This window comes from Varroa jacobsoni, unplaced genomic scaffold (assembly GCF_002532875.2).
Source record: "Varroa jacobsoni isolate VJ856 unplaced genomic scaffold, vjacob_1.0 scaffold_1430, whole genome shotgun sequence".
Taxonomy (NCBI): domain Eukaryota; kingdom Metazoa; phylum Arthropoda; class Arachnida; order Mesostigmata; family Varroidae; genus Varroa; species Varroa jacobsoni.
Window position 1 is genome coordinate 268809 of NW_019214332.1, and position 12574 is coordinate 281382.

Consider the following 12574-nt stretch of genomic DNA (forward strand, 5'->3'; position numbering starts at 1 on the left):
CAACTTCAAACCCGAAAACTGTCACCTTCATATTGAGAATGCTATGCTTGTTTTACTAAATCGAAACATACTTATCATTATTCTAGCTGTTTATATAATCTCGAATAATTTACGCCAGGTAGATTTAATATTATGTAATAAAGCTTCTGTTAACGTTAAACCTGATAACGTCTTCACGACCAGATGTGTTTTGTATAGGTTGAAAACTGTTTCCATTGATGCTTCTTGCATGAAAGATACTTACGTGCTTCCTATGAATATTCTTGGCTGATTTATTTGATCGCTAGTGGACCAATTGTTGCGTATAAGATTAATGTAAAAAATCCGAAAGAAAACTTGGTTTAGGTAGAACCCAGTTATTTAGGATGTATCTGTTTAGGGCGTTAGGTTCACAACCTCAACGTTCTGGCGGCAGATGCTGTTTGCTGCAATAGGAGCTAGGTAAAGCCTAGCTTAGTTCTAATGAAGGCCGAAATATTTTTTCAAAATTAGGTGTTTTCTAAAAAACAAAGGAGATACTATTCAAGTATATTTACTACGAATACATGCACAGAACCTAATCAGCCAACTTCGTACAAAACATTGGGCTATCAATATTAACGTTGCAATATGACTACGTGCTACCTTTCTACGGCGCGCAGACCATGACTTTTCCAATGGTCGTGCACACCATAACTGCGTTGAATCATTTTTTGTGTCTACTTCTATATTAACTTATTTACCACGCCAGACGCTTTTTCTCTGATCGTCAATGAATAATGCTCATAAATATTCATGTTCATTCAAAAATCCATATCACTATGTTTCTGCGTTATGCAGAAAACTTTGTATAGCCGCAATATATTTATTAATTGCTTCTATAATTACTGATGATTGTCGTGTTCTTTTTAACTGAAGCAAAGTTCATTAGTTGAAAGCAATGAATGTACCTCAGGCGTACGTACAGATCAAATTCACCCAGCAAACTGCTATGCAGCCAGAGCGCGGTAAGTTTGTCAATGGTAAATGTCACGGGTGGTTCGTCATAGCCCGCATGCATGCTCCATAAACGCCAACATAAGAAATTCAATCTGTTCAGGCTTAAGAAACACGATATAAAAGTAGCGATCGCTAATTTTCGTTAGGGGCATTCGGTCCGCTAACAACAAGTAAGGCATGAGCCAAAGGGGTTGTTTACATGCATGCGTGTCTGCCATCGTTTTGCGTACGTACGAGTCGGTACAATCCAATGAAGTGACAACCTTAAATGATGTTTGCGTTCATCATTTCAAGAACTGCCTCTTACCTCTGACAGTCTACTCTTAGCTGCCCAATATTTGTACAATTGTTAATTTATAGGTTGATGGTTCATAGCCAATTTGTCATTTTTATAGTTTATATATATATATATATAATAAACGACATAAACAAGTCAATTGAAATTTGTGCGATTACAGGTACGGCGCAACTATGAATGCGCTCGCACAGTCAGCCCCATCTGCCCTCAGTCGAATTGATTGTGATGATTCATAATTATTTGTTTCGATAGAAAGTGGTTGCCGCGCTGAACGCTTCGTCAGCTGGCGATCTCTCATCTCACGGACGATGTTTGCATTTCACACTTCCGCCGCTGTCGCTGCCGGAAAACTAGAAAGTTAACTAAACGGTCTATGCACTGTTGCTGTCACCGTTGCCGCCGCCGCCGACAAAGTTGGCGGCACTGGTCCCGCTATAGCTGTTAGTAGCGGCGCTACGGACACACGCTAAAATGATAAGCAGAAATAGAGTAGGCTTCTGCATGTAGGGTCAACATGTAACTGTTCGTCTTGTACACGAAAATAAACTCTACGACTAGAAAACGTTTTAGGCAACGCGGATATATACGACTAGATTATGTATGTCCACTATGGAATACTACCGACCCATCTACCGAAAGGGAGCTAAAACATTTTGAGCACCGAAATAGAGAATTGTTTTACTTAGTCGATTTTACCTAAAGCTCATTTATTCTATTTCCTTTCAACCGTTGCTTTAATAAAATGAAACGAAAAGTTGATTTAGTTGTTAGATACTTATTTAGTAAGTGAAGATAATGGTTAAATGAAATGAAATGTCTGGCAAAATTTTAAACTTTCTCAGTTATGTTGCATATATATCCGACACCGGCTGTCCTTTGCTGCCGTTGAGGTCCACTATTGGCTTTACAAGCTGGAAAACTGATCTGGATCTAGTTGAGTAGCCCATCCAGGGCGAGTTATTTCGCTTAAGTAACTATTTATACTTTGCAAGTATTTTCATACTGTCTACCTTAATATATTTTTCTTAAACTGAGGTACCTTCTCGCGGTCGACAATTCATATGTAGCTGGATGATTATTCAGTAGAGGCGTAGATTTTTCTGTCTCGAACAGAAGTTTTGTATGTTTGCTGACGAATAGATGGCGTTCATCTTTTTTTCTCGGCCGCCAGCCATTTTCTCCACTGCCGAAAGTAGCTCTTCGACGGGCCGCTAGCTGGCATTAACCACAACTGTTTATCCAGCAGACTTTTTCGCAGAACAAGATCTTGTTTGCCTCTTGACATTTTCACCGTATCTCGTTACAATCTAGAAGCTACTTTACTCATGCAGCGTATATTCTTTACGAACGAATGGAAAAATTCAACTCCGTCGTCATCGATAGCACTCGCTGTGTGTCCCGCATATGTACATGATACATAGAAATCTTGAAGGAGATTCCTACTCTTACGATGCTTACGGCATTATCGTTTTTCGATTGGCGGACCGGGCCTGCACGGGCGACGTTACTACACCGCGTGTGTTGACGTGCTTTGTTATAACTCGGTCTGGTACCCGCTTCGACGAACTGTCAACATTGCGTTCGGCGCCTTGGGGGCAACAGTTACATATTTCGGTCGTTCCAAGCCTGGCCAAAAGCAACGCATACCGATTTCGAAGGTACACTACAAGCATGTTGTTCTGCTACGACCCCTGGTCAGGCACGGAAGGAGTACAAATAATCAAGTCCGGGAGAAGACACTGAAAATATGCAAGTCAACGGTTGTTATACCAAATTTGTTTTTAGTGAAAGTGACTTAATCACTTTTATAGAGAAATTTATTTTTTATTTATACAATTTATACAAAAAAAATATCAATAAACAAAGAGAATAGTAGTGGGGGGAGTCAAGCGAGTCTGTACGACTTGGTTACGTATTCAGCTTGTCCGAATAGCAATGTACGATATTGCTGGCACTTGGCTGATCGACGTATCATATGTGACCCTATAGTTATGTGATGTCCTAACATTCGCTTTATTATACAGAGGACAAGCCGCGCGTCCTCTGTCAATACGAACTACGAGTTAATTTCACTAGCGAATACAAAAAGTATGTTTTTTTCTGCTTGTAAGAGTGAAATCTCTGATGTGTCCGCAATAGGCAGAACTAACTATGGGATAATGAGAACTAAATGTAAATATACTATGAATTAATATTAAATATGACGAATTTATAATTTGACCACGTTTGTTAGCATCAGAGAAGATGGCCACTTTGTAAGATAGCTTAGTTTTTTGCTAGTCCGTTCTTTTAATGCGAAGACAGTAATGATGGAGTAGTGATTGCAGAACTTGCGTAAAAGAGACACCAGAGGAACTGCGCCTTATCTGTAACATTATTTTGAACGCTTTTTAAGAAAATAATAAATTCACTTTTAACTTTTTTGAAAGGTTTGAGCCTTTGCCGCCATTTCAAACAAAGCGTATATGAGCCAAGGTGGTAGACAAAATGTCCATAAATATGTTTAGCTTTTATGTAAAGAGTGATGCAGTGGAAAAGCTTTGCAGCAGCTAGTAGCATAGAACTTAGAATATGATTGGTAGACCGCGATCCTGATTCTGTTATCTATATGACTGTTGTATCCTAGAAGCAGTTTGAAATCAGACTGCTTGTTACTATCTGCTAAATCCGTTTCACGTAAAACAGATTGAAGATCAAATACACAAAGAGATAACAATGAAACATAATCCATCTGTGTTATACGAAAGGCTGCTGTTGCGGTGACGTGCTATCTCGAGGGGAGATATGTTCAAACAAGCAAAATTTACCTTTTGTTGCGCCAAGGGGGACGTTATCTCAGGCATTGAAGAAATATAAGTAACTACCGGATCGCTGTAAAGTCTGTTCTGCAGTGCTACTCCTAGGTACAAGTTAGCTCTATGTATAAAGGTAAATAATCGAGTTTACACATCTGAAGCTAACTCTATTTCTGTTCTCATTCAATAGATTTCATATATTTCCTCTTAAGGTAGGCAAACTTTGAAAGAGTTCGAAGAAATAATCCTCTAATAAATTCACTCCTGGGGTAGCGCGGGACACTCTAAGTACATTAGCATCATTCAGGTCACTAGTGACTGAAAAATTACTATCTAATTTTAGACAGCTGGAAGGCGAACGACACACACATGCAAGGCTTAATGCAAAGGGATACAGCCAAGCATTCCAGGCCTTAACGACCTAAATTTAGGTTGAACCCATGTTGATTGATGTCAGAAAATGCGTTTATTGATCTGTCTGCTTCGTTTGCAAGCTTTGGGTGTGTAGGGGGGTAGAAAATTAAGAAGCGAACAGCTGGAGCCAAAGGTTCTTAACAGCTGCATTTATCAACCCCATTTTAGGTCGCTAGGCGACAGCATTAGAAGTAATACCTTCATATTTATGCCAAAATTGTATATTTCTTTTGGTTTAGTATGCACAGTTAGTGTTTGGCCGCTGCAATTATATTCTTCACATATGGTGGTTTCGATTATATTTACCGTTACGGAATTACGACGATACAATGAATATATAAAGTGGATGACGCCTTGACTACCGGCATACATGCCACGAAACCATAGCCTCGTTTCCTGCTATCGTAGAATTTACATGATCACCTTTAAGATGATTGCATGAACTAGTCGCAAATCACTATGGGTTAAAGCGTTTGCACACATTACATGGAAATCTCGTCCATGGCTGGACGATACGCTCTCGATTCAATATCTATTTTGTTATTATCGAATTTTGATTATATTCTCGGTGTGTAATTCATATAGTCATTGTTGATGTATACAATAGTATAAGACGTTCTCACACGGGCTACAAGAGACAAGTGCAGTGTATTATAGATAATATGAACGAACCCACTAATGCAGATATTGACATTAAAGTTGGGTTGAAATTTTTTTCTAGATGGCTGCCTGTACTGTGTACCGTTTAGAAGAAGACATCTTTCCTAAGTCCTTTTTCATGCCATTGATATAAAGGCTCCTAAACACGGTCTTTTAACTTGAAGACCGGAGAGATATTTAAAAACATGGATGTGGATTATTTTATTATGGAAATTATTGTTGTTTTGTATTGTAAAAAACTGCTTTCTTTTGAGTATAACCATGACATGCGGGCCACCAGTTTATAGCATCATGATTCATACGAGCCACTCGTGCTCATTTTAGTGGATAAATGGCACTTAAATGCTTTATTAATGAGCGATGATGGCGCCATCTATGAGTAGTATGGAGCATTAGAGGTGAGCCTAGCTGTCTACGGCAGAGATAGAATGATAGCATCTGCATAAAACAGTGGTGCGTTCTTGCAGCAAATAGTAGACTCTAAGAAAATGCTTTGCCCACACAGGTGCTTGGATCTGCCCATCAGGACAACTGCCACTTTAACATTTAAAGAGTGGACTCTGTTCTATGTAAACAAATGGAAATTATCTAAGTTCTTTGTTGATCGAATTTAACTACAATTAAATACACTGACAACTCTAATCAAAGTATACGGCTGATATGATCCTCTCAGTCGCTAGTAACTTGAATAAACTTACCAATTATTGAAGAGGAACGTAGAATTCATCATGTATCAGCGATCCCATTATACCTCAACGCACTGGGTTCTGATAGGTATCAAATGAAATAGAGGACTGAGAGATAAACTCGGCACAGTCCAGATTAACTTTTTTCTTTTTTTTTTCTAATTTTTTTTTCAATGATACACCTTTGTTTTAATCTCTAATAACTCGAGGCGTTAACTTTGTAAAGCATATTTCCACGTTTTTCGTCCGATAATTTGTTGGACACGTCACGCCCACCATTGGTTCTGGTTTGCGTAACTGGCAAAAGAATATATATATATATATTCCAAAGTTACACTTACATTCAAAAAACGGCAGATTTTACAAAGAAAAATAGACAATTCAACAGCATGCGACTTCACACATTACGCCCCTAATAATCCATATCAGCTAGAAAAATCACGACGTAAACCACTAGCGTACTGTTCTACCTACGAAGTTAGCCATGAATAGAAAGCTGTGATAAACTCTATCGCGTTGCCTTTGTAAACTTAGCTTGTGACGCAAACATGAATAAATGCGATGATCGAAAGAATTGGTAAAATGAATTAGAGCTATAATAAATTCTTCTGCATGCCTCAATTGGCCGAACAACAGGTGAATTTATCAATACAAATATAAATATATCGCTGCAATCGTATGTAAACTATAGGTCGTGAATTTCTCTATGAATCTGGACCTCGTACCTTTTAGGCCCGTGTGTATCGCTATCTTAATACCCTAAGAACCCTTGTTCTAAGAAGAATATAAACATACAGACATCATGGCCAAGCCAGTTCTATGAACGGCCCGAAAAAAAAGGGTCATATTTTTTTAATTTGTATGATTTTAGAGCAATGGGAGGTTATTTTTAGCGGGTTTTTCATGTAGACTTTGGATATTAGATGTGTCCGTTATAAAAGCCAATCAGTTGTTTTTCCAGAACGCTAAAATCGCAAAATTTTCAAATTGTATCCTTATCCGACACTTTTTTTAGTATATCCAAAACCCGAATCTTTTCGGTCATCTTCGATTTTTACCCGAGAAGATAATCTTCACTGTTTTTCTGGCCATAAATCCGAGAGTTTAATTACGATGAGAATGTTTCATTATAGTGAAAGTTAAATTTCCTACCAGTAAAGATTCAACTATTTGAAATAACATCACGTTTCAACATCTTTCTGTCGGCAATCAAAAAGCAATAGTATTATAAAAGAAGCTTATTGTACCATTCTATAGAAAGCGGCAAAATTGCAAATGTACACTGCAGTGAACTTATGATCGTACGTATTTTGCAAACCGGCTCGAGAAGGCATTTTTAGTTCGTTCTTGATCGACACGGTAAGCCATCAATTAAAACGTCTTGGGCCTTCCGATCTCTTAGAGTATAAAATGGGCATTTAATTCTCATTACGAGCATACTTGGTAATAGCTTCCACACTTATTTCCTGCATTGAACAATCTAGATAAGTAGACAGCATAGCTGAACGTTCTACCGATGTACAGGTCTGACAAATTTTATCTAAATTTAGCACGGAATGCGGTGTTCCAGACTATTATGTAACCTTTATTATTCATACCATATATGTGGTAAATAAAATTATGCAAAAATAGCACTATGAATCGTTTCCATTAAGAGTTTCTAGCTGTATTTTTACCTGTTTATGATCGATGGGTCAAATACTGGAACTGTGAAACTGAAAGAATTAGTATTATAAGTCAATATTGAACTCGGAGAGACAAATATATTGCGACGGTCAAACGAGTTCAGTGCGTTAGGGTATCGGGATCAGGAAACCACGTTATCGTAAGCATGGAGCTAGATACATTTCCATCTGAATAAAATTTGGAATAGGTAAGGTCCTAGCGATAAGCTGGTCATCGTGTCCAGTTCTAAAGATCACTTTCACATACAAATTTAGTAAAAATAGCTTCATTCATATTAGAGATATTTTGAACTACAGGATAATTCTTACGTTCAGACGAATTAATTACAATAGAAGAATAGGGAAATTGAAACAAACATTTCTGCGACAAGTATATACTGGAAAAGTCCAGTAGGAGAGGACAAGATTAATGTAACAGGCTAAACCAGCTCTTGAGGGCACGTATAAATCCATTACTCAATTAAGAAAACTAATATGGGCTTCATAAAAAAATAAACTTAATAATAGAGACAGATAAATAAGTCGAATGCATCGGATATGTAGATCCTAGTTACATTTAACTAGGAAAAAATAATAGAATAAAAAGTAAAAAATGAACCGAAGTACCGAGGTCACTAAAATAAGGTCATATACGAATCTAATTAACTTTAACTGAAAAACAGATTGACCTAAGTCGATTAGAAAAATGGTGCGGGCATTTGGCAAAGGGCAACAAAGGTCAACTTTTTTATGCGATGAATAAATAACACAAAGGTGAAATGTATCTCTGAACAAACTTTTATAAATCTTCTCCTTTTTTAGTGTCTGCAGAAATGAATTTAAGACTTCTCAGGGAAAAACCTTATACCTTCTAATGTTTGCTTTCGCTTCAGCTACCTCCTGAACTGGCAATGTTGCGGATTTCTTAAAAATTGTTTTGTCCGATTACGGACGGTGCCAAACAAATTCCAGACACATTAATAAGCCAAAACCGAAAATTGTCTACGGAAATATATGTAGTGTGTGAAAATGGGTATGCATATTGTTTTCGGATCTCATTAAACTTCAGCTAGGGCCCAGGATGCGGTTATTTTAAACTTTTATATTCGAACTCTTCCACATACTTTCCCTGCTACTCTTTTCAATAAAAAAGGGCCAGCACCCTTTAACAAGCTGACAGCAAAATCCTAACGCCTGAACTGAATCTACAGCTGAAAGTTTCCTTAATGGTTTTTAAAGGCTACCTATAACGTAAGCTAACCAGGGCAAGAACCCCGTGTAGTCAACAGATTTTTTTTAGGATGGCTAGCTTATACCTAGGATGCATACTTTACTGTTGACAGTTTGACGGAGTGGCAAATCTTAGCTTTTCCAGGTTCTGCTTCGCTAACTACGGAAAGCCCGATACCAGGTATAGATATAATACAATTAAAAGTGTTCTTCAAACGTCAACAACAGTTGTTCGGTGTAGCCTAACATGTTTCGTTTGGTAAAGAGAAGAGGTATTAATGTGTGTCTACGCTTTGCCAATTACTCATTGTTTGCAGTAACAGCAGTCTTCCAGACCATCAAACCAGCAACAAGACAACCAGTAATACATGGCCGTTTCAAGGTTCTCTTTTTGCTTTGAGTACAGGCTGATTTTGCCTCCTTTTATCAAATACACTTAAAACTCGCTCCGCGGATACTGGCTGAAGTATGAGCACTTATCTTAAAAAACCATTTCGTCGACCATACCCGATTCTTTCTCCTTTATTTCGTCTACGTCCGTCGATGTTTCGTCAGGTGATTTAACGGTTATTATGACTAAACACCCATAACGAACTAGCTGTTATAATCTACATAATCTCCTATATAAAGTAACCGCATATAATTCTGTAGAACTTACTTATTCACATGGCATTGACTAGAAACAGTCAATAAATGCACATTACATTGTTTTTTTTAATCTTCAATTAACGAAGTAATACCTATGGTGGCTACTTTAGAAAATATATACTGTTTGAAATATTGCAAAAGAATATTTCTGCATGGTCCACACGCTTGATAAAAGGTAAGTATGAAATTTATCCTTTTTTAGTAAGCCAATTTAAGCTGCGGACCCAGCATATCAGCAACTTTTAACGTATCAGCAAATTCGAACGAACTAGGCACATGGTAAAGCGCGAAAGTCTGTCATTGAAAAACGAAGTAGCCGTTACCCGATAGCGGTCGTACCGCCGCAGAATAGGGTGGATGTCCTAACACATCCTGCTCTTTTTCGATATGGCTTCTCGGGGCCTGCGGATGACACCTGGACAGCGGAAAGATGATAAAAGACGCCACCTTGCCGTCCCTTCGCCCTGACCCAAATCTACGGTTCTCTGCCTCTCTTTTTGCGGGACAAGGAATCGAGGTTCGGGACTCGCGAGGCAAAGTGAAGAACAGGGAGTGAAAGATATACGCGTAGAGCAAACAGCCCAAGAGATTATGAGATTGCCCCATCAGAGGGCCGGCGGACCCTTGTGGCTTTGAGCTTCGAATAGAATATACAGCATAGCATCATAATATACCGACAATGTTGTTCACAGTGCTCATAAGCTTTGAATGATTCATATCATATCTATTTTCGGACGCAAGAGAGACTCAGCGGAATTGAAAAGACCAACCAATAGGTTAGTTATCTAAATACCGAACAAAAGGCATTGATATTTACAATCATTGTCGTTTAGAACTGCACTACTGTATAGGCGAAATAAGAAATAAAACGTCTCGGGTGTATAGCTAATAATAAAGCTAAAGATATATTGCTTCTTACGTGCGCAAATGTCGGGAACTGGCTGCCATGTCAATGATAATTCTTCGTTTTGCCCGCTAGCACAGACGTTTAACGTACCACAATGTGGAAGGGGGCAAAGATTCTATCGTTTCCTATTTACGTTCTTAGAATATGTGCCGAGTCAACAATTACTAACGATCTACAGACATTATGAACAAGAAAGGTTGCTATTGAATTTAAAGCTACTTGTTTAGAAATGGTAGTGCTAATAGGTAGAAGTATAGTGGAATTGTTTAGATTCTAACGTTAATAAAAATGTTCGAACCGAAGATCTTGCAAGCCCTCTTTACTGGCCTCCAGCCCCAGGCCGCCATTAGAGCTGTCATCGCAGCTGTCGCTCGATGATTAATTATCTATATGGTAATAGAAAAGTGCTAGGTCCAGTATAGTACGTATAATATCAGTGATAGCTAAGGAGATGCGTCACGTTGTTAAACATAATCTAACAAATTCAGCTTCAAAGGTTTAATGTCATAGCCATTGCTAGACTTCCTGGAAGTGAGCACAGTAGGAGTAAGATCATCGGACAGGGAAAAATTATTCCAGTGACAAGTATGGAAAGAGTGGCCTTCCTATTGGCGCAATATCCATCAATGGATAAGAAGTTAATGGAATACGTGCTTACAATACATGCAATTGTGGAGTCATTAAAAAAGGTTCACTTGAGTTTTTGCAATGGAAGGGGTCCCGATAACAATTCGTAACCTCGCTTCGCTTAATACGATTGCATAAGATTATAGCACACAAGATACCCCAGAAAATGTACACAGGTTGTGCGAACGACTATTACTTCACCTTTTACTCACATATAATCAGAATTTGAATTGCAAAAGAATCTACATAAATATATAGACATTTTTCAAAATTGTTACCGTTCTCATCTATACACTGCTAGTATATTGATCCACAAACTCAGCTATGGCCCTTAAGTCCTTTTAAAATTAAATTTGTCATCTTTACCAGACTCCTCCTGAATGCATGGTAAATTAGATTCTTGCAATAAATCCAATTATTCAGTAGTAGTTACTGAACTGTCAAAAAATAGGCCCAAGGGAACCAAACGGTATACATTTTCATAGGATACTTTTCTAAGGGGGAACTCTTTCCCAACCGTTTGTTCTAACTAGAAGTTCAAACCGACATATAGGAAGTGTACGTACAATTAACAAGAAAATTTCAGCTATCACGCTGTTAAACTTCAATCACTGAAGAAAAATCGCAAACGTCAATTTAATCTTTCATGCCGTACCTAGCTTGCAACGATCCAATAGTTTGTATCTGGTCCTACGTTTTCCATTGTTTAGTACGTCGTGTTAGTTAAAAATTGGTGTAACAGCTTTTTAGTTAACAGACTGGATAGCGATAGCTAGTGAGGTCGAGGAGCTATTAGTGTTTTGCTTGTTATTAGTCGAACCTTGGCTAACATGTCTGGCAACATTACTGCTGGTAATTCATTGAAACGACCTTGAAGTGACAAGCGAAAATCTAGGTCTGAAAGCGGACGGGTTTGGCGGGATTAACCTGTTTCACAACACAGACGTAATACCGTGCGAAGTTTCCGTAGGTGCAGCTGTGTATCATGAAGAAAGCACTTGCAGACTGAAGAACCACGGACGATATTATCCACTGAGTCAACATCAATCTGTATATCTTAAAACATATATAAGAAAATACAATAAAGCGCGTTGTGCACCCTTTTGGGTAAGCTTTTAAAGAGCTATTCTACCAAAGTTCCATAATAATCTCTTAAGACTAATTCTATATCGAAATCAGGGCACTCGATATCGATGAAAACGAAAGCATTGCATACGAGCTGATATGAGAAATCATTTGTACCGTGTGTCTCGTGAAAAGTTTTACGATTTCTCAAACGCTTACACCCAGTTCATTAAAGAAAAGATAATGTTGAGCAACTTATTGCTAAGTAGAAACGAGAAAAAACATAGGCCTTTTTGCATGGTCAAATAAATTCATTTGAAATGTACCTGCTTTAACTATATCGGTTTTCATTAAGGAAAAGGTTAAGCTTTATCAGATTGAAATATACAATTTCCATCGTACTTTTGACGGTCGGATTCCGACTGCTAGTGTTAACATGTTCACATACTGAAAGTTTCCATAATGCGACCATATTCGTGATGGCCTTAACATCGCTACCAATCAGCATTGGGCCATAATCGCAAATTGTCCTATTCGAAAATTTTTGATCGAGGGCAGTATGTGAAAAGATCGGTCCCCTAGAAAGGCCGGCTATGCAAACT

The 12574-nt window shown here is 38.1% G+C and overlaps 1 long non-coding RNA gene across 3 annotated transcripts in view; it reads right to left on the minus strand.

Annotated features, from left to right (window-relative positions):
• LOC111270022 (uncharacterized) overlaps positions 1–12574 on the minus strand; it is a 136448-nt gene that overhangs the window by 77919 nt on the left and 45955 nt on the right. The gene's annotated exons all lie outside the window — the stretch shown is intronic.